Source organism: Chiloscyllium plagiosum, chromosome 30, assembly GCF_004010195.1.
Source record: "Chiloscyllium plagiosum isolate BGI_BamShark_2017 chromosome 30, ASM401019v2, whole genome shotgun sequence".
Classification (NCBI taxonomy): Eukaryota; Metazoa; Chordata; class Chondrichthyes; order Orectolobiformes; family Hemiscylliidae; genus Chiloscyllium; species Chiloscyllium plagiosum.
Genome location: NC_057739.1, coordinates 21,512,588 through 21,536,796, shown reverse-complemented (window position 1 = coordinate 21,536,796; position 24,209 = coordinate 21,512,588). Strand labels below are relative to the sequence as shown.

The 24,209-nt window shown below is 39.9% G+C and overlaps 1 protein-coding gene across 1 annotated transcript in view; it reads left to right on the top strand.

Annotated features, from left to right (window-relative positions):
- The window catches only part of LOC122564795 (multiple epidermal growth factor-like domains protein 9), a 320,435-nt gene that overhangs the window by 100,868 nt on the left and 195,358 nt on the right, over positions 1-24,209 (top strand). The window lies entirely within an intron of this gene.

Here is a 24,209-nt window from a genome sequence, read left to right as displayed (position 1 = left end):
CCATTGTTGGGAAAACCCATCTGGCTCACTAATGTACTTCAGGGAAGGAAATCTGCCATCCTCACTTAGTCTGGCCTACATGTGAGCCAGTAGACCTAAAGCAACATGATTGACTCTCAGTTGCCCTCTGAAATGTCCTAGCAAGCCACTCAGCTGTATCAATTGCCTTGAAGTCTCAACAAAGAAATGAAACTGGAAGGACCACCTGGTATTGACCTAGGCACCAGAAAAGACAATGACAAAAACAGCTCTGTTGACCTATCCCACAGACTGCAAACTCTCTACTGGTTGGAGTCATACCATGCACATAGGAAGATGGTTGTGGTTGTTGGAGGTCAGACGTCTGAGCTCCAGGATATCTCTGCAGCAGTTCTTTAGGGTAGTGTCCCAGGCCCAACCATCTTCAGCTGCTTCATCAATGACCTTCCCTCCTTCATAAGATCAGAAGTGGGAATGCTCGCTGATGATTACACAATGTTCAGCACCATACATGACTCTTCATATAGCGAAGGGATCCATGTTCAAATGCAACAAGATCTGGACAATATCCAGGCTTGGGCTGTCAAGTAGCAAGTAACATACACGCCACACAAATGGTAGGCAATGAATATCTTCAATAAGAGACAATCTAACCACTGTCCTTGGATATTCAATAATTTTACATCTCTGTCTCCCCTACCATCAACATCCTAAGGTCTTACCATTGATCATAAATTCAACTGGTCTCACCACATAAACACTGTGGCAACAAGAGCAGGTCAGAAGCTGGGAATACTCTGGTGAATAACTCACTAGATAACTCAGCATCCAAGGAATAGGAGAATCGACGTTTCGGGCATAAGCCCTTCTTCTGGTGAATAACTCACTAGAGTTATTCACCAGAAGAAGGGCTTATGCCCGAAACGTCGATTCTCCTATTCCTTGGATGCTGCCTGACCTGCTGCGCTTTTCCAGCAACACATTTTCAGCTCTGATCTCCAGCATCTGCAGCCCTCACTTTTTTTTGAATAACTCACCTTCTGACTCACTAAAGCTTGTACACCATTTACAAGGCACAAGTCAGAATTGTGATGAAATACTCCCCACTTGCCTGGATCAGTGCAGCTGTAACAGCACTCAGGATGCTTGACACCAAAGCAACCCGCTTGATTGGCATCACATCCACATTCCCTCCACCAGCAACACTCAGTAGCAGCAAGATGCACTGTGGAAATTGACCAAAGATCCCTAGCACATTCCAAGCCCATGAACACTTCCATTTAGAATGACAAGGACAGCAGGTACATGGGAACACCACCACGTTTTGCATCTGTTCGTATATTTATGTAAATTTTGAGTTAAAGTAGGGTTTAACAGTTGTCCTGAGTTTCAGCAGTACCACAAACAGCAGCTGCATTTATATAACTCCTTTCAGAGAGTAAGACAATCTAGCCATTTCAATAATCCAATTCCATGGATCTGATAGATGTCTAACTGCATCTCTGCTAATTTTCCTTCTCCTTATGATTTCTCTACTTATATAATTTCTTTATCTTTGATAACATGTACCCTGCATTCATTGTAGCAGCAAGTCTATTATATAGTAATACATTTCGGTAATGCCTTTTGAAACTGCTTTCACATCCACCACATGTCTTCATCTATGCACCTTGCGGTTTCCTAAAAATAAATGATAGGGAAAGTGCAGTCAGTGTGATGGCTTGAAATGTGTCTAATTTAATGCTAGAAGTATCAGGAATAAGGGTGGTGGACCCAGAGCATAGATCAGTACTTGGAATTGTGATGTTGTGGCCATTACAGAGACTTGGATATCACAGGGGTAGGAATGATTCTTGGATGTTCCAGGGTTTACTTGTTTCAAAAGGAGTAGGTCGGGAAGGTAAAAAAGGTGGAGGAGTAGCCATGCTAATCAGGGATAATATCACAGCTGCAGAAGGATCGTCGAGGAGGGTTTGTCTACAAAGTCAGTATGAGTGGAAATCAGAAACAGGAAAGGAGCTGTCACTTTATTGGAAGTTTTCCACAGGCCCCCCAATAGCAACAGAGACACAGAGGAGCACATTGGGAGGCAGTTTTTGGAAATGTGTGGAAGTAACAGGGATGTTATCATGCGTGACTTTAACTTCCTTAATATTGATTGGAACCTACTTAATTCAAATAGTTTGGATGGAACAGTTTTTGTGAGGTGTGTCCAGGAAGGGTTCCTAACATAGTATGTAGATAGGCTGACTAGAGGGGAGGCCATATTGGATTTGGTGCTTGGTAACAAACCAGGTCAGGTGTTAGATCTCTCAGTGGGAGAGCATTTCGGTGATCAGTGATCTCAACTCCATGACCTTTACTATACTCATGGAGAGGGATAGAGGCAGAATGGGAAAGTATTTAATTGGGGAGGGGGAATTACAATGCCATTATGCTGGAAGTGGGGCACCTACATTAGGAACAGATGTCCTCAGGGAATGCACAACAGAAATGTGGAGGTTGTTTAGGAAGCACCTGCTGATAGTGCTGGACAGGTTTGTCCTTCTGACACAAGGAAGGGATAGTAGATTGAAAGAAACTTGGGTGACAAGGCATATGGAACATCTAGTCAAGAGGAAGAAGGAAGCTTACTTAAGGTTGAAGAGGCAAGGATCAGATTGGGCTTTATAGGGTCACAAGCTGACAGGGAAGGAACTGAAGAGTGGACTTAGGAGAGCTAGAGGGGAGCATGAAAAAGCTTTAGTGGGTAGGATTAAGGAAAACCCTAAGGCATTCTACAAGAGGCTGGTCAGAGTGAGGTTAGAGCCAGTCAGGGATGGTGGAAGGAACTTGTGCCTGGAGTCAGAGGAAGTTGGGGAGGTCGTTTTTGTTTTGCTGCAGTATTCACTACTGATAGGGACCTTGACGTTTCTGAGGACAGCGTGAAACAGACTGATATGCTAGAACAGGTTGATAATAGGAAGGAGGATGTGCTGAAAATTTTGAAAAACGTAAGCCTAGAAAAATCCTCTGGGCTAGATGGGATATACCCTAGGTTACTACAGGAAGCAAGGGAAGAGATTGCTGCATCTTTGGTGATGATCTTTGCATCCTCACTGTCCATTGGAGTCATACCAGATAATTGGAGAGTGACAAATGTTATTTCCTTGTTCAAGAAAGGGAATGGGAATAATCCTGGGAATTACAGACCAGTCAGATTTACGTCTATGGTGTGCAAAGTATTGGAGAGGATTCAGAGAGACAGGATTTATGATTACTTGAAAATCCACAGTTTGATTCGAGATATTCAGCACAGCCTTGTGAGGAGCAGGTCATGCCTTCCAAAAGTTATTGAATTATTTGAGGACCTGACAAAGCATGTTGATGAAGGTAGAGCAGTGGATGTGATGTACATAGATTTTAGCGCAGCGTTTGTAAGGTTCCTCATGGTAGGCTCATTCAGAAAGTAAGGAGGCATGGGATGCAGGGAAACCTGTCCATCCGGATACAGAATTGGCTGGCCATAGAAGACAGAGGCTGGTGATAGATGGAAAGTATTCAGCCTGGAGCTCAGTGACCAGTGGTGTTCCACAGGGATCAGTTCTGGGACCTCTGCTTTTTGTACTTTTTATAAATAACTTTGATGAGGACGTGGAAAGGTGGGTTCAGTAAGTTTGCCGATGACAAAGTTGTGGATAGTGTGGAGGGCTGTTGTAGGTTGTAACGAGACATTGACAGGATGCAGAACTGGACAGGTAAGTGGCAGATGGAGTTCAACCTGGAAAAGTGTGAAGTCATTCACTTTGGAAGGTCAAATTTGAATGCAGAATACAGGGTTAAAAGCAGGATTCTTGGTAGTGTCGAGGAACAGAGGGATCTTGGGGTCATGTCCATAGAAGCGTGAAAGTTGCCACCCAGGTTGATAGGGTTGTTAAGAAGGCATATGGCGTGTTGGCTTTCATTAGCGGGGGAGTTGAGTTTAAAAGCCGCGAGATTATGCTGCAACTCTGTGCAGTCCTGGTTTAACTACATTTGGAATATTGTGTTCAGTTCTGGTGGCCTCAGTATAGGAAAGATGTGGAAGCTTTAGAGAGGGTGCAGAGGAGATTTACCAGAATGCTGCCTGGACTGGAGGGCATGTCTTATGAAGAAAGGTTGAGGGAGATAGGGCTTTTCTCATTGGAGCAAAGAAGGATGAGAGGTGACTTGATAGAGATGTACAAGATGTAGAGAGGCAGAGATAGAATGGATAGCCAGAGACTTTTTCCCAGGGTTGAAATATCTATCATGAGGGGGCATAATTTTAAGGTAATTGGAGAAAGGTTTAGGGGAGATGTCAGAGGAAGGTTCTTTACTCAGAGAGTGGTGGGTGCATGGAATGCACTGCCAGCAATGGTAGCAGAGTCAGATACATTAGGGACATTAAAGCGGCTCTTGGATAGGCACATGGAAGTTAGTACAATGAAGGGTAGGTAGGTTAGTTTGATATTACAGTAAGGTAAAAGGCTGGCACAACATCAAGGGCCGAAGGGCCTGTACTGTGCTGTACTGTTCTATGTTCTATGTTAACTGCATAAATTGAGCATACACTAGTCTTTAAAAATCTGTATTGACTGTTTCTGGTCAGTGCGCACCTCTTAAAATATTCATTAATTCATATTGTATTATTGACTCTCATCCACATTGTCAGTCAATGTAGTCAAAAGATGTGTACTTATTTTGTGTTCATTTTAAAGGTTAGTATGACATTATACAGAGAATACACTGTTTCTTGTTGAATGTGTTCAGGAGTGTGCATGTTTTCTATATTGGTGTTTTGATTGATATTTACTACTCATTCTTGTGATTTATTTGGTTGTACATTAGCTTTTCTCAGTCTGTCTCTCTTGACAGTTTTAATTATGTGCATCTTAGAACACAGGTGCATTGCATTTCATTCTCTGCTTAGCAAAGTGCCCTTGCTATGATCTTCCCATTGAACGTATTCATCCATTTATCATGTTTTACCAAAAATAGAATGCTGACCTTGTCATCACAAGTTTGTACATCTTAGAATAGTATAGGGAAATCCACTATCACCCATTCAGTGCTCCCTGTATTCAGGTATACAATCAAAAAGTATGTTATTCATTTTTATACATTTAACTATAATTTGTGGTCCATCATGAAGCAATCTATTCCACTTGTATGACCTGGTTAAATAAATGGTCAACTTTAAAAAAAAATCAGATACTGTACATTTTGTGGGTTTGCATTTCTTGGGTAATGAAAATGGATTTTTATTTTGTGAAATACTTCAGTATAAATTTAGTGAATGGGTCAGCAATGGGATTTAAAGCTCAGTGTCATATATACAATAATTTCTCTAATATAATTTGACATCAAAATGAGATGTAGCTCACATTAAATAAGTTCTTACATTGAATTGCATCAAGAAAATTGCCTACGTCAAGGTGAAAAGGGTTAGAAACTTCACTAGGTACTTTCAGTGTTCTAACTAGTTCTTAGAAGGCAATATAATATTTTTTCATTCAAAATAGAAGATGCCATAATGCCGTCATATTATCATTTCAGTCGTCTACCTTTTGCAGACTAGTCACATATTTATGTGGTCATTTAATATCTTCAGTTCCTTCTTTTACACTAAAAATACAAAACCCCGTACTTTTATTTTTCGATCTAAATACACATCATTTGTTTATGGAAATTCCCTCCCTACTTAAAGATGTTAGTAAATTTTCAGAGTTTACAAGAAATCCTTTCCTTGTTAATTTGATGATGTGGTTGCTATATGGAGAAATCATTATGAAGTTCTCAGATTTTTATCATCAAACCAGCTGCATTTACTTTGTATATCGTGGGTGGGATATTAATAACAATGACCAATTTGTGAACTACATCTCTAATGTTTTATAGCAAGAATGATGAAATGAAATAATGAGAGAATATATCAGGGCCATTATTTGAGAAATCTATTTCCACGAGTTGAAGATTCTAGAACTGGGACATATTCTAAGAATTAGGGTCAGGCTATTCAGGAGAGTTGTTAGAAACCACTTTACACATGAAGAGTACTGAAGATTTGGGACACTGTTTCTCAAGCAACAGTCAATGTTAATTTTGTTAAATGTAAATCTGAGGCAGACAGATTTGTGTTAAGCAAGGATATCGAGGATCAGTGCTGGGTCCACTACTTTTTGTCATTTATATAAATGATTTGGATGTGAGCATAAGAGGTACAGTTAGTAAGTTTGCAGATTACACCAAAATTGGAGGTATGGAGGACAGCGAAGAAGGTTACCTCAGATTACAACAGGATCTTGATTAGATGGGCTAATGGGCTGAGAGGTGGCAGATGTAGTTTAATACAGATAAATGCGAGGTGCTGCATTTTGGGAAAGCAAATCTTAGCAAGACTTATACACTTAATGATAAGGTCCTAGGGAGTGTTTCTGAACAAGGAGACCTTGGAGAGCAGGTTCATAGCTCCTTGAAATAGAGTCACAGGTAGATAGGATAGTGAAGAAGGCGTTTGGTATGCTTTCCTTTATTGGTCAGAGTATTGAGTACAGGAGTTGGGAGGTCATGAGGCTGTACAGGACATTGGTTAGGCCACTGTTGGAATATTGTGTGCAATTCTGGTCTCCTTTCTATTGGAAAGATGTTGTGAAACTTGAAAGGTTTCAGAAAAGATTTACAAGGATGTTGCCAGAGTTGGAGGATTTGAGCTACAGGGAGAGGTTGAACAGGCTGGGGCTGTATTTCCCTGGAGCATCGGAGGCTGAGGGATGACCTTATAGAGGTTTATAAAATCATGGGGGCATGGATAGGATAAATAGACAAAGTCTTTTCCCTGGGGTGGGGGAGTCCATAACTAGAGGGCATAGGTTTAGGTGAGAGGGGAAAGATATGAAAGAGACTTAAGAGGCAACCTTTTCACACAGAAGGTGGTACGTGTATGGAATGAGCTACCAGAGGACGTGGTGGAGGCTAGTACAATAGCAACATTTAAAAGGCATCTGGATGGGTATATGAATAGGAAGGGTTTGGAGGGATATGGGTCGGATGCTGGCAGGTAGGACTAGATTGGGTTGGAATATCTGGTCGGCATGGACAAGTTGGACTGAAGGGTCTGTTTCCGTGCTGTACATCTCTATGACTCTATAAATGAAAACATCGCAGTCAAAAAACATCCTGTTAACCCAATACGTTTATAGTTGATGATACTATGGCTTTAAGGGGTATATTTTGTCCTGCTTTGTTTGAAGAAAGGTTTTGAGCCATAGGTAGTGAGCTGTCTCTTTCGAGCCAATAGAATAAACAGCTTGTGAGACCCTGGGGATTTTGTTAAGTTGGAACAGTAGAAGCAACATGAATGGTGGAGGCAAGCTCCCACAAACCAAGGTTTTAGTTTAGCGTTCAGTAGTTATTGGAGTTTTGAAGTTGGTTATTGAAGCTGCCAGACCTGTCTCTCTACCAGAAGTTTCTCATGGGGTTCTTTCCTCCTGTACTGGAGAAAGATCACATTTAAGACAATCTATTTTCATGAATTTGCATTTGCTAAGGGTATGAATATAGGATGTTACTATATTGGAACAGTTACTGTTTGATAGTTAAATAATCTATTATTCTGTTAAGTTTTCTAATAGAATTAAATTATATAAATTCTTCTTTCCTTTGTTGGGATTTTAACTGTGTATAAGAATAAAACGTGTTTTGCTTAAAGCTGAGTGGCATAACCAACCGAATTACATCTGGAACAGTGCATCTTTCACTTGCCTTTTGTTACAGACCAGGCCCGACCTCCTCAGAACATTTCAAGAAAAGAACCCACATTCTAACTTTGCTGGTTGTTTCAAGCAGGTGAAACATGGATATTCCAGGAGGGATGTGGTTGGTCAAACCATGTAGTTTTAAACAAAACAGAATTTATTTACAAGATTACCAAATGAAACACAAGCAAGAGAGAACAGAATACCGAATAATTTAACCTGTTCGAAATCCTAACAGACTATACCAACTTAATGATGATGCTCCAAATACTTGCAACAATCCCCCTAAATACCCTTGGCACAAAAGATAAAATCAAATACAGGGTGTTACAGGATTGATGTCAGAGAGAGAGAGAGAGAGAGAGCATAGAAAACCTTCTTCAATGCAACTGTTTCTTGGATCAGCAGCTTCACAACTGCCTGACTGCTTTCAGTGAATAGCCAGACTGCAAAACAACTAAATCAAACCAGAGAAAAGCTGAGCTGGGAGAACTGGCCACTCCCTTTCATTGTACAAATTTTTTTTTAAAACCTGAAGCTGTTTTACATGAGGCAGTATCTGCGAGCTATAATCAAATTAGCCCTAAAACCCATCCAAGTCCAGACTTTCCAGAACCTCTATTTTTATGATTTCATATTTTAAAAAAACACAAAGGACAACGTAACCTTGTTAAAGGAGCATCATCATCACACTTTAGATAGGATAAAAGATGGAGTTTAGGCTATCCCCTTGATATATTTGATGAGGGTTTGGTCTGGTCAATAACAGTCGTCAAAAGAACTAAGATTTCTATTGCAAGGATACATTGTCAGATTTATACCATAAAGATATAATGACTTGGTATTCTCACTACTAGCTCATAGTGTCCTTCAAATGTCATTTTTCAAATTCATCTAACTTTACTGGAATGAATATAAAAGTTGGATAATCTAAACTATTACCTCCATGTCATACACAAATACATTTAGTTCTTGTAAAAGAGTCCTGAAATGTGTCAAGTCCTTGATGCAACCACAATGGGGCAGATATTGATTGGGTGGATTACTCGTTCCTCCTGGTGAAGGGCTCTTGTCAGAAACATCGATTCTCCTCCATGGATGCTGTCTGATTTGCCGTGCTTTTCTAGCACCACATTCTCGACTCTGGGTGGATTATTTAGGCAACCAGGAGTGAGAGTGGCAGAGCTTGGCATGGGAAACTTGGAAGTGTATATTTCCTCACATGCTATGGAGTTCTTGGTAGGTTGTAACATCCCTGACTGCTATGTGAGGAGGGGAGGCATCTGGCCTCAGAGTTTTGTGATCCCTAACCTCTGTCCAATCCTAAGCTAGATCTGATCCTGAAATATTTCTATGGGTGTCTGATGAAGATGGGTTGCAATAGAAAACAGCACTCTTGCTCCTAATGGGTGGTAAACAGTGCTACAAAGGGACTTCATAGTTGTCTTCATTTCTTCTCAGGTACTAGCCTTCCTGAAATCTGTAGAGCCTGACCAGCCAATTTAAAATGTACATAATTGGCTCAAATCAGAGGTTTCCATCATTAGTAAAATATTTGAATTGCCAGCCCACCTTACTGCAGAGAGTCAACTGAATCGTTTATGCTGCATTCATTTTGAACTCCACTTGGATGAATTAGTGTTGATGCTCAGTTTTTAAAAGTTCTAACATCTGACCCCAATTCACAATTTTTGTGTATTAAAATCTATCCCGATAGCTCAGTTTATTTTAATACTAATGACACCTGATTACCTTAATTTGCCTTTTACTGACGATGAGATAGTCAAGGTTTCTAGGTTAATTCTAACTTGTAAATAGAAAGTTGGAAGATTTCCAACCTCCCTTTTCATTGCTGTACAACTGAGTTCAAGTGTTACAAGATAGGTCATTTTGCAGTTTTGCTTAATATTTTAAAATATACCAGTTCTGGAATATGTTCAAGTTACTGTTGCAGTTGACATTCATGTAGTCAAACATTAGCCAGTTCTCAACCACAGATAGTTTTCTCAAAGATGCTTCCCAATTCCATATGGCATGTCAAATGAGGCAGCTGAAGAATTAGATCTTCATTTCTACACTTTCATAAATTCTTTCAAATAGGATTTAAAATATTGTTTTAAAAAATTCTCAAGGTCAGGTTCGTAGGAGAGTAGTCTGACACAGAACAAACGACCAAGAGGCGAGTCTGCTAGAATATGAGCATTTTATTCCCCGCAGCGTCGCCACAACCAGGTCTCATACTTACAACGGGTCTGGCTTATACTCACTCTACATGTTACCGGAACTGGGAGCCGTCAGTTCTCGTAGAGCGGTTGCCAACAACCCACGCTCGGCGGTTAAACGTAACCCCGGAGCAGACTCACCGAACTGGAGACTTTTCCAGCTGATATACTCTTTTCCAGATATAAACATTCATGTGAACAGCAGAGCAAGGCTAAAAAACACATTCCATTCTGGTTACATACAGATAAGAAGATTCACACGGGGAGGTGTGTAATAAGATTCACACGGGACTAAGCAACACCTCCATTCCGGTTAGATTCACACATGTATTGGGACATAATTTTTAACCGTTTCACCACAAATATTCATTTGAAGAATGGCACAATATGCTTTTGAACGTAACGAAATATTAAAGTGAAGGAATTGCTTTGAAGGTGAAAGGATGTTAAAATGTCGAGAACACTAGCTTTTTAAGGAGTTGATTTCCCATCCTCCATTGGTAGCAGGAAGTGCTTAGTAATTTTAGCCGCTGTGCCACATGTAAGGGCTACCAGTCTACCTTCTGCCAATTCTTGGTTGGAAGGTGGCACAAAGTGGCCGCCTGAGGTGTGATTTTACGCAATTTCAGGAGTTGAAGCCCAAGATCAGCCATGCCTCATTAAAGGAGAGAGCTGGCTCAAAGAGCCAGCAATGCAAAGAGCCATGCAATGTTGACTCACAGTCTGATTCAAGAGGCAATTATTCTTTATCTGCTGTATTAAATCTATTCATGATTCTGAGCCCCTTTATGAAATCTCTTCAACCATCCCTGCTCTCAGGAGAATAATCAAGGTTCTTGAATCTTTCTACATAATGGAATGCTCCCAACACTGGTGCCATTCTGGCAAATCGTCTTGCAACCCTTGATAAAGCCTTGGCATTTTAAATACCTTGCATAGACTCCTCAATATGGATAGAATTAAAATAGATCCTGTGAGAGTCAGGAAATATTTATATGGAAGCTTCAGGATTTCATTTTTTACATGCATTGGTTGGACTTCAATAGACCCTATAGTAGCCTGAAAGACAGATGACACCCTTTATTCAAGAAGGAAAGCGTGGTAAAATATGTCAGTTATTCAACATTCCCCAATTAAGCCAATGGTGGGGAAAGACAAGGTTGAGCTCCCCAGGCCTAGGCCAATTAATGACCACTAAACGGCCTCATCCCTCTGCCATTGACAGAATATGAGTTGTGAGAAACAGCTGCGGCAGGCTTGCCACCTAACCTGTGGCTAGTGAAGTGGGCCTTACTCACACCTGTTAAAGTCAGCCCTCTGCGTGGCATAGAAACAGGCAGGAACATTTAAAACAAGCACAGTTATATAAATAATACATTCTGCAGTAAGAACAAGGTTTCAAGGAATTTTTGCACAGTGGGCAACCACTTGCTATTCCTGGGCCAGATTGTGCAAGATCCTTTATTGTGCAATTTTATTTTCAGTCTGGATTTTAGAGGAAATAGTGGTAAATATTTCCCGGCAAATCATCGTTGGCAATGGAGCCAGGTTCCTCTTTCAGTTCACATCTGTACAAACCCTACAGCCGTCTTTGACAGACAGCCAGACTTTGAGCCTGAGAGCATCCAGCTGGAAGCTCCTACCAGCTTCCTGGCACAAAACACAATTTATTCTCTGGTGATTCAGTATTAGATTTCACGTACACTGAAATATTGCATGAGTTGAGAGATATTTTTCTTTATAGCTGTAAATTTAACACTTTGGAATCTGTGTTTAGCATATTTTATTCTTACAATGTCTGTTATATTCCATGTAAGTCTACTGACACACAATTCAAGATCGTACAGTCAGGAACAAAGCCTGTTTTGTTTTTTGGAGGAACATCACATTTCTAAGTTGTGAGAAACTTCGATCTTCAGATTTTTATTTTGTTGCATCATCTATTTGCTTTCCTCTTGCCCCCTCCTCTCCCTGCTTGTAAATCATGACAGTTTGCGAAGCAAGCCACTGTAATTTGTTTTAATGCTGATGGCTGTAATCAGAAGGAGGCAGCTAAATTTGAACATACAAAATTCAATGGTTTCCAACACAGCTTGGACATAGGTTGCCTTTGACAAGTGGGAGTTAAGTGTCTCTCATAAGCCAATGAGGTTGACTGAGTTATTCCTGTCTGTCACTGTTGCATGTTTAAGACAAAATTCATGTTCTAAAGATTGACATGCGCTACCTTGTAAAGCAAGACTAATGTTTTGTTCTATGAAACTATGAATTTCTTTGACAAGCATTTGAATTGTAAAATGGCATCTTTCACAAATTTTGATGCAAATAGCATCATTTTTGGAATTGAATGTCAGATCTGCATGATTCTCCTAAATGAAGCCAAGTTGGAGGCTGTTCCCCCACGCTGGTATTTTAATGGATATTGTAATGAAAATTCTGCAGAGCATGTTTGGTATTCTGTGCAGCTGTTGTACTGTTTAATGAACTTTGGCAGTTTGAGTATGGTGCAACATGCAGATAAACTGAAATTCGGTTGTCAAAGAAAGGTAACAGCATTAGGAATAGGTTCATAAAATATATGTTCTATACAGAACACAGCAAATTATACTTTAACATATATACTACATATGAAGCATATAACACGAGGCCTATAACTATTCTTTGATTAAATTAATCATTTTAAATTTGACAAGGTTATACATATTACAGTTGACAGGTCACGTAATCCTGAAATTCTTTTGGCATCAATTCAAAACAATCTACATTGCATTATTCTTTGCTTTTTAAACATAAATGCTGAAGCAAAAATATATAACATTATTTATGTCCCTCTTGTATAATTTTTATCACTGAATTAAAAATCCATGGAATATTAATTCAGTTAAGCCATCTCAGCATCATTTTTAGGCTGGTTTTATGTACTTTTGGACCTTCATCATAACATGCAAGCAGTATAAGTAGTTCCTTGACTATGCAGGATCTCCATCCGGAACAATCGGTTTATTTGTGTTTGCTGATAATTTACATGCAGTTTGTTTGACAAATATTAACTAGAAGGTTAAGGGATGCTTTAGAGTTATTAAACCCTTAATTGCCTTATGTATTTTCTGATCACTGCAAGAATGCACTAAGTATGACAGAAGTAACAGTACTGATTTTGATAGTGTTGTGATGTCACCACAAAACCATAGCACTAAAGGAGCACAGACTCTAATTTAAAATAATCAAGATGCTTTCCAGCATTCATTCACGTCCCCTGAACAGTGGTTGGATCTCTGGATTAATCATCTAGCAATAATGCCATGAGGCCATTGCAACCCTATATATCCATATAATATCACAGAGCAGAAAATAGATGTTAAACATCAACCTGAGCACAGGTCAATGTATAATGTACACATGAGAAAAAGGACATTTTCCCGAGTACATACCATACATAGAGCAAAACACAGTGAAAATCTTTTCCATTCTCCCTGATCCATCCTGCTTTTGAAACATAATCCTAACATCTAACGTGAAATTAAAATTAAAAATAATTCATTGAGGCTGACTTTAAAAAAGGTTAATGTCCAGGATAAACTGACATAGATTTAATCAGAAATCAGACACAGTATTGTTTGAACATTCTTACTTAGAATCATCTACTTAGCTGACTGTGCAATAATGAAAATGCCGTATAGTAGTTAAAAGCAAACAATGAATCAGCGTTAAGCATATTGTTCCAGCTGACCTAGAAAGTTTTTTTTAAAATAGCCCAGAGCTGCATGTCTGGAGTAAGACTTAAAAACCAGGTTGATTTTATGTGCTGTGACCATGAATACAGAAAAAAATTGCCACAGTGAATCAAGAGCAGAAAACCAGACCTCAGGGTAGTTTCTAAGTGTATGGCTCCCACTTATGACTGACAATAACAGTTTAATGTAATAAAGAGCAGTTTTTAAAAAAAATGAATCATTAGGTTTCATTTTCTTTCATTATAACTATAATGACAAAATACATTTGTTTTATTTAAAAAATGTAAATTACATCTTGTAACATTGAAAATATCCCTTAAACTTGATATATAGCAAAGTCTAATCCCAAATAATATGCTTAAAATAGATTTATTTTCATCATTATTTCTATTGACATAAAGCCATTTGGCCATCAGTGTGAACTCAAAATACAATAATGGAACCTCTCTATCACAAAGAAAAATATAATCAATAACAGGTATTTTTGAATCACAGAAAGGTTACAACCAAAGTGGATGTCATTTGGCCCATCAAGTAAGTGCTGGCTCTCTGCAAGAGCAATTTAGTTAGTCCCATACATTGTTCCTGTAAGTCTTGTAATTTTATCTACAGACAATTATCAAATGGCATACTCAAAGCCACGATTGAATCTGCCTCCAGCACATTTTAGATAATACATTCCAAATCTTAACCATTCTCTGCATTAAAAAGGTCTTTTTCTTGTGTTGTATTTCATTCCTTTGCTAATTATTTTAAATTTGTGCTCCCTTTAGTCCTCAACCCTTTCATCAATGGAATTAATTTCTAATATATTTTTAATCAACCTTTTCACAGATGTAATTACACACCTCTGGAGCAGGTGGGACTTTGTCTATATACTTTGCCTAAACCCCTTATGAGTTTGAATACCTCGATCATGCCTCCTCTGAATCTCCTTTTCTTTCAGGATAGCAGACCTTGCTTCCCCAATTTATCCACAAATTGAAGCTTTTCATAAGTGGGATCATTCTTGGAAATCTTTCCTGTATCTTCCTTCCTAAAGCATGGTGCCCAGAATTGGAGGCCGAAAGAGTGTTTTGTTGATGTACATCATAACTTCTCTAAGTTTGATGTATGTTGGTCATTATTACTTAATCTGATGACAACTGTATTGGTGTGTTTTCTTTTATTTTCTGCCTCCATCTTCCCACTGCACCTGACTGCCCACTTTATTTGGGAAGGAATGTGGTCTATCTGTAGAGAAGTGGTGACAAGAGTAATGTGTACTGACCAATGTACCAGGAGGGGATGTGCCTTGTGTAATGGACCAGACCAAATCCCTTCAAAATGTTTTAAGAAGATATCCTCAACCCTAACTTCTTATTATTTTTAAAGGCAAGTGACAGGCATTATGTTCTGGATGCAATTTGATTGGTCAGACTACCAGTCTTGAAATAAAACACATTTTATTCTTACATTATAGTTAAAATACAACAAAATAAAGGCAAAATTGGAATTACATAATTCTATTTGAAAACTTAACAGAATAACAGGTTATTTGACAACTAAACAGTAACTGTTCCAATATGGCAACATTCCATAGACACACGCTTGGAAAAGGCAAATTCAGTAAAATAATTTGTCTCACATGCAACTCAGGAGGAAAAACATCAAGAGAAAACTCGAGAGAAAATACCAGGGGGAGATATACAGTAGCTTCCAAACCCAGCGTCAAGACCCCAGCAACTGCTACTGAAAAACTAAAACTAAAAACCCTGGTTCTGTGGGGGGCTTGACCCCAGCTACTCAGGCTGCTTCTATTGTTTCATCTCTTTAAAAAAAAAGACCTCCAGGCCTCACAAGCTGTTTACTTTATTGGCTATGGAGCAGACCACCCTCACCTCTGTCAGAGATTTTCGCTTTGCTATTCAATACTGAGTTGGCAAATGGGATGTTTTGCCCTCACAGGCAGGAGCTTTCTTGCTAATGCTCACATCATTTTGTGTCTGGGAAGAATTCATCCACTGTTGCCCATGTCATTCAGAAGCTGTAAAATTCAACCCATTGATCACATTTGTTTTTAGACCTTCTTCCTTGATAAGACATACAATTTTGGAAAACAGACTTGTAGGACTAGACTCTGAATGATGATATTGGACCAGGGGCTGGTGATTTGCAAAATAGTATAGGGACACTTAAAAGCTTGAAGTTGGAGGAACACCTTTTAAAATTCTGGGGTAATGGCAAAAGATGCACTGCTTTGGATTGTCTGACACAAGCTTTTGAGCAGCACATATCTTGATGAAAAGGTGTTTGAACTTTAAAGCGCTATATGGATTGTACAAAATAATTAGTAGAAAGTGAGGACTGCAGATGCTGGGGATCAGAATCAAGAGTGTAGTGCTGGAAAAGCACAGCAGGTCAGGCTGCATCCAAGGAGCAGGAGATTCGACATTTCAGGCATAAGCCCTTCATCAGTGCAAATTACGGTGAAATCAATTACATGATAAGTTTAATTGGAAATAGGAAAATATTGAATTTCACACATAGGCCCCAAATGGATTGGAGAAATTTCCTCTTGTCTTTTAAAAACAAAATTATCATATTTGTATGCAACTTGACGTACTGTCAGGATCTCCCAAAGCAATTACTGTTTCTGAAAGTGAGTTCACTTTTGTTTCAAAAGAAAGTGTAGCAATGTGTATGGGCAAAGTTCCACAAACAGGACTGGAATAAATGGTTGGTCAATCTTGGCATTGACCAGTGCAAATTGAAAACATCCCTGCTCCTCTTTAAATTGTGGTACACAATGTTTTGCATCTACCTCAACAGTTGAACAGGGCTTCAGTTTAATTGCACCTACAATAATGTGATATTTGCCTTATGCTGCATTGAAAAGTTAGCCCAGATGAGCTCATATTAGAATTTTGATTTTTTTTTGGATTTGTTCATTAGATGTGGATGTTGTTGGCAAGGCCAACATGTGTTGTCCATTCCTAATTACTCTCATGAAAGCAGTGGTGAGCTGCTACCTTGAACTGCTGCAATCCATGTGGTATTGGTACATCTAATCTGCTGTTATGGAGAGAGTGCTAGGGGATTTTGTCCCAGCAGCAATGAAGGAGCAGTAATATTGTTCCAATTCAGGATGGTGTATGAGTTGAAGGGAAACCTGTCAGGAACCGAGCCCTTCAACCACTGATCTGTTGGAAATTGAACACATAGCTACTTGACATAAATATTAATATTTAGATGTAAAGAAAATGTTCTTTAAAATCTTACTTACATGCTCAGTAAAAACTGCAAGCAGAAGAAACACCTTTTTTTGCACTAAAAAGTTTTTTGTCATGTTATTAGAATCTGGTTTAAGCTCAATTAAAGGCAGTGTTGATCTCCTTTTGAAGCCTATCAGAAAAATGAAATGAAATACTGTTGATAATCAAAACCTAGGGCTGGACATTGACTACCAAGGCAGATCAGATAGCTGTAGTCAGAAAATTTCCTGACTAGCTGGAGCTGCCTTGGTAAACAAAATTCTGAATTGTCCTGTCCTTGACCTATGGGAAGATGATTATAGAGGCAAAAGGTATCTGTCTGCAAAACTACATCTGTTGGTAAGTGGTTATGTTTCCTGAAGCAGAGAGTGTATTGGTGACATTAGGAATGGACAGTTGGGTGACAGATTGAGAGATATCACAGACGAGCGTGACAATGCCCTTGAAAGAGTCGGATGCTGAGAAATTGAGGGTCACTGTGACTCTTCACTGTGATAGGTAGGGCATGGGATTGGTTAATTGTGGCAGAAGACCCTCCTTCACCACAGATCTCTCCAGTTGGCCATATCGAGATAACTTCTTTGGAGACTGTACACACTTCTTTCACTGTGATATCTCCTCCTCTATGCTGTACTCCGTGATTACTCTGCCAAAACCTAGCTGAGTACTCTATCTCCAGCTGCACATTGTTACTGCTGCCCTACCTCAATTGCCTGTATGTACCACACCGGGTTTTCTAACATCATTCCTTCACAAAACACTCTTCACCAAGTGAGCCAGTTCTGTCTGCCATTTGGTCGCGTGAGGCAAGGGGTAATCCTGAAGGATCACAGCAATATTGTCCTTCCACTTCCAAAGCATAACCCTTCCCCTCTTCCCTTGGCTGGCTTGTTGGTTTACAGAGCAGTGTGATGCCAACACGTAGGTTCAATTCCCATTACCGGTTTGAGGTTACCATTAAGGACTCACCTTCTCATCCTCTTCCCTCGCTTGAGTTATGGGTGGCCCTCAGGTTAAATCATCACCAGTTGCTTCTCTCTTGAATGAGAGAGCAGATTCTATGATCTGGTTAGATTTTGACAACACAACATGGTCTGGCTTAAACTTTCATCTGAAGTAAACTTTCAGTCTTCAAAAGTTGAATGCAGAGCACTGCACAAGAAAAACTGACCTTTAGGAGACCTTCAGAGATTTATATAACTTCATAAATTCAACAGCCTGATTCTATGGATTAACCAGCAACAAAAAGAAATTAACCAGTTTAAACTTTCCACAAGTTTTAAAAGGACTTTCAGGTTCATGATTCATGTGAATCATCCGCTGATCCCTTTCCCTTACTGAGAGAATGGTTTTGGCTGGAAATGGACTTCCATATTTGGGTCTCTCTCACTCACTGCATTTAAAGGTCTATCGAATGTTCCTGACTGCACAAGAATCCACTTCCTAGTTTTTAATTCGCACAAATACGTGGCAAAGTATTTTGCTTACATTTAGACCTTGCCAAAGGCATTATTTTAAGGTAATGCTCCATTCAGTTAAATTACTGTCTACTGATTTTATCAAGAATCTCAAAGATGAAATTTCAAAAACCTGCAACAGCAATTGTAAAAGTGAGAGGACTAGACAAAGGCAACACATGGTCAAGTCAATGCAAGAGAGAGCGAGGGAGAGAGAAAAAGAAAGCCACACTGCTGACTGACACAATAGTGAACCTGTGCAGTTACTGCCTTTGCTGTTTGAATTCATGTATCGCTGGACATCGGAGTGCATCTGCGAAAGTTAACAAACAGTGAAATTCACAAATAATCTTGGAGAGACCTGTTTGGGAGAGGTCACAGCACAGAAACAGCTAAGTGAATATTTTTAAGTGTGACCTTACAGAACGTCTGCAGTAGTGAGTAGAGTGGGTACTTTCTTGATTATATGTTTTATTGAGATACCTCTCTTGATTAAACTTAAAACATAAGCTATAAGTATCAAGTTAGCCTGGAACAGTGTTTTGTAGAAGAATACAACAGTGCTATTTTCTGGGTCTGTCGATTGAAAGAAGCAAAAATGGCCTTTAGTAGATTTATATGCTCTTCTTGTTGGATGTGGGAGTTCAGGGAGAGTTTATGTGTTACTGCGGATTATATATGCAATAAATGCCATTGGTTGCAAGTCGTATCAGATCGAATGGATCAGTTGGAGAGGCAGTTAGAGGCAAAGAGGAATTTACAAGAGCCAAGAGGATGTGATAGATGGCAGTTATAGGAAGGGAGAAAAGTTGAGATACAGTCACACAGATGGGTTAACTCCAGGAAAGGTAAGAGAGGTAGGTAGGTAGTGCAGAAGTCTTCTGTAGCTATCTGCATTTCAAACAAGTATCCTGTTTTGGAAAATGTAGGGGGTGATGGATTCTCAGGGGAACGTAGCAAGAACAGCCAAGTTTCTGGTACTGAGACTGGCTCTAATGCAAAGAGCGGTACATCGGGTTCCAAGAGATCAATTGAGTTCGGGGACTTTCTAGTCCGAAGCACAGACAGACGTTTCTGTGGCCAGCAGTGAAAAATCAGAATGGTGTGTTGCCTTTCTGGTGCCAAGATCAAGGATGTATCAGAGAGGGTGCAGAATGTTCTCAAGGGAAGAGAGTCCAGGAGGAGGTCATTGTACACATTGAAATCAATGACACAGGAAGGCAATGGATGAGACTTTGAAGGGAGAATGTGGAGAGTTAGGCAGGAATTTAAAAAGAAGATCCTCGAGAGTAGTAATATCTGGATTACTCCCAGTGCTGTGAGCTAGTGAGGGTAGGAATAGGAGGATAGAGCAGATGAATGCATGGCTGAGGAGCTGGTGTATGGAAGAAGGATGCACATTTTTTGGATCATTGGAATCTCTTCTTGGGTAGAAGTGACCTGTACAAGAAGGACAGATTGCACCTGAATTGGAAGGGGACTAATATGTTGGCATGGAGATTTGCTAGAGCTGCTCAGGAGGATTTAAACTTTTAAGGTGGAAGTGGGAACCAGGGAGATGGTGAGCAAAGAGATCAATCTGAGACTGGTACAGTTGAGAAAATAAGCAAATCAAACAGTCAGGGCAGGCAGGGACAAAGCAGAGAACAAAGTAGGACTGATAAAGTAAACTGCATTTATTTCAATGCAAGGGGCTGAACAGGGAAGGCAGATGAATTCAGGACATGGTTCGGAACATGGGATTAGGATATCATAGCAATTACAGAAATGTGACTCAGGGATGAACAGGACTGGCAGCTTAATGTCCCAGGATAGAAATGGTACAGAAAGGATAGAAAGAGAGGCAAGAGAGGAGGGAAAGTGACGTTTTGATAAAGGATAGCATTACAGCTATACTGAGGGACGATATTCCTGGGAATACATCCAGGGAAGTTATTTGGGTTGAACTGAGAAATAAGAAAGGGATGATCACCTTATTGGGATAGTATTACAGACCCCCTAATAGTCAGAGGGAAATTGAGAAACAGATTTGTAAGGAGATCTCAGTTATCTGCAAGAATAGTAAGGTGGTTATGGTAGGGGATTTTAACTTTCCAAACATAGATTGGGACTGCCATAGTGTTAAGAATTTAGATGGAGAAGAATTTGTTAAGTGTGTGCAAGAAAATTTTCTGATTCAAGATGTGGATGTACCTACTAAAGAAGGTGCAAAACTTGACCTGCTCTTGGGAAATAAGGCAGGGCAGGTGACTGAGGTGTCAATGGGGGAGCACTTTGAGACCAGCGACCATAATTCTATTAGTTTTAAAATAGTGATGGAAAAGGATAGACCAGATCTAAAAGTTGAAGTTCTAAATTGGAGAAAAGCCAATTCTGATGGTATTAGGCAAGAATTTTCAAAAGTTGATTGGGCGCAGATGTTCACAGGTAAAGGGATGACTGGAAAATGGGAAGCCTTCAGAAATGAGATAACGAGAGTCCAGGGACAGTATATTCCTGTTAGGGTGAAAGGAAAAACTGGTAGGTATAGGGAATGCTGGATGACTAAAGAAATTGAGGATTTGGTTAAGAAAAAGAAGGAAGTTTATGTCAGGTATAGACAGGAGAGATCGAGTGAATCCTTAGAAGAGTATAAAGGCAGTAGGAGTATACTTAAGAGGGAAATCAGGAGGGCAAAAAGGGGACATGAGATAGCTTTGGCAAAGAGAGTTAAGGAGAATCCAAAGGGTTTTTACAAAAACATTAAGGACAAAAGGGTAACTAGGGAGAGATAGGGCCCCTCAGAGTTGAGCAAGGTGGCCTTTGTGTTGAACCGCAGGAAATGGGGGAGATACTAAACAAATAATTTGCACAGTGTTTACTGTGGAAAAGGACATGGAAGTTACAGGCTGTGGGGAAATAGATGGTAACATCTTAAAAAATGTCCATATTATAGAGGAGGAAGTGCTGGACGTCTTGAAACACCTAAAAGTGAATAAATCCCCAGGACCTGATCAGGTGTACCCTAGAACTCTGTGGGAAACTAGAGAAGTGATTGCTGGGCCCTTGTTGAGATATTTGTATGATCGATAGTAACAGGCAAGGTCTGGCTAACTGGCGAGGTCAGACTGGAGGTTGGCTAACGTGGTACCACTGTTTAAGAAAGGTGGTAAGGACAAGCCAGGGAACTATAGACCAGTGAGCCGGACGTCGGTGGTGGGCAGGTTGTTGGAAGGAATCCTGAGGGACATGATGTTCATTAATTTGGAAAGGCAAGGACTGATTAGAGATAGTCAACATGGCTTTGTGCATGGGAAATTATGTCTCTCAAACTTGATTTGAGTTTTTTGAAGAAGTAACAAAGTGGATTGATGAGGGCAGCGCAGAAGATGTGATCTATATGGACTTCAGTAAGGCGTTCGACAAGGTTCCCTGTGGGAAACTGGTTAGCAAGGTTAGATCTCATGGAATACAGGGAGAACTAGGCATTTGGAAATACACCTGGCTCAATGGTAGAAGACAGAGGGAGGTGGTGGAGCGTTGCCTTTCAGACTGGAGGCCTGTGACCAGTGGTGTACCACAAGGATCGGTACTAGGTCCACCACTTTTTGTCATTTATATAAATGATTTGGATGTGAGCATAAGAGGTATAATTAGTAAGTTTGCAGATGACACCAAAATTGGAGGTGTAGTGGACAGCGAAGAAGGTTACCTCAGAATCCAAGGGATCTTGATCAGATGGGCCAATGGGCTGAGGAGTGGCAGATGGAGTTTAATTTAGATAAATGTGAGGTGCTGCATTTTGGGAAAGCAAATCATAGCAGGACTTATACACTTAATAGTAAGGTCATAGGGAGTGTTGCTGAACAAAGAGACCTTGGAGTGCAGGTTCACAGCTCCTTGAAAGTGGAGTCACAGGTAAATAGGATAGTGAAGAAAGCATTTGGTATGCTTTTGTTAATTGGTCATAGTATTGAGTACAGGCGTTGGGAGCTGAAAATGTGTTGCTGGAAAAGCGCAGCAGGTCAGGCAGCATCCAAGGAGCAGGAGAATCGATGTTTCTGGCATGAGCCCTTCTTCAGCCCCAACTGCTGTGCTTTTCCAGCAACACATTCTCAGCTCTGATCTCCAGCATCTGCAGTCCTCACTTTCTCCTACAGGCGTTAGGAGGTCATGTTGCGGCTGTACAAGATATTTTTTTGGCCACTTTTGGAATATTGCATGCAAATCTGGTCTCCTTCCTATCAGAAGGATGTTGTGAAACTTGAAAGGGTTCAGAAAAGGTCTACAAGAATGTTGCCAGGGTTGGAGGCTGAACAGGCTGGGGCTGTTTTCCCTGGACCGTCGGAGACTGAGAGGTGACATTATAGAGGTTTATAAAATCATGAGGGGCATAGATAGAATAAATAGACAAAGTCTTTTCCCTGGGTTGGGGGAGTCCAGAACCCGAGGGCATAGATTTAGGGTGAGAGGGGAAACATATAAAAGAGACCTAAGGGACAATTTTTACACGTAGAGGGTGGTACGTAGATAGAATGAGCTGCCAGAGAATGTGGTGGAGGCTGGTATGATTACAACATTTAAAAGGCATCTGGATGGGTATATGAATAGGAAGGGTTTGGAGGGATATGGGTCGGGTGCTGGCAGGTGGGAATAGATTGGGTTGGGATATCTGGTCGGCATGGACGGGTTGGACCGAAGGGTCTGTTTCCATGCTGTACATGTTGATGACTCTATGTTCTACGTCACATTAACATCCTGCTAACAAAAGTTTATCATGTAAATCTTTCAAATGATGCACTTCCAGCCAATGTTATTTTGTTAATATTATTTACTGTGGAGAAGAGCTGAGGATCTCACTTTTTCCACTATTGTCCCCACTAGTCTCTAATCCTGGAGCCAGCTGCTAATACACCATGATACTACAACGACTCTTCCTTGAATCACTTAACATCAATACACAACAGTCAAAATACACGGGTCCCTGAGGGTGTACCTCTGTAGCCTTTTTGTGTTCAAATATTAATTAACCATGCTGCATTCATTAGACAGCAGAGAAACAATGTTGCCATGGTCAGACAGATCCTGATTACTACAGAGTGGTGTTGCATTAGGAGTTTGAGAGACCCATGGGCCACATCCTGCATTTATAGTTTTGAAAAAAAACGTCAGTATTGACTGCTTTATGTTAAATAAATGCACTGGAAATGTTTCTTTTTCAATAACATCCGTCTTAATAGTCACAATAATCCTTCATGTTTGTTTAAAAGTATGCTTCAGCTCACCCAAGACTAATATAGAACTAAGCAATATTATCCTGTGCAATTACAGATACTCAAAACAAAAATATACATTACCACTTGTTTGTTACTTACCAACAATTTAAGCTAGAATAATGAGACCGGACGCATTGAAACATTGGGCATCAACACTGCTGGAATACAATTGTTATTGAAATCTATCATGCACTTTTAAATTGTAAGTATTTTGTTCAATTCCTACTTCTTAATGGCTCCAATTCAACAAGGACCAATAATATCTGATTGAAAGCCTATTCCTAGAACATATTCCTGACGCTTCACTGTACATGATTCCACTGCTGTTATCTCAGGTTATGATCAGAGGGAATTTTCAGGGGATAACAGAGGAAGATGAACCTTGTGCTTCTTGTTATGTATTAGCTTCAAGTGTTTTAACATTGACCTTAGGATTTAAAATTATAAAATAAATGAATTCAGTACTGTTGACAAGGCTATTTTTCTGGGTCACCATGAAGAGAATGTGCTGGACTTTCTTCTTGCACAACATGCACACAGGGATCCAAGCCCTT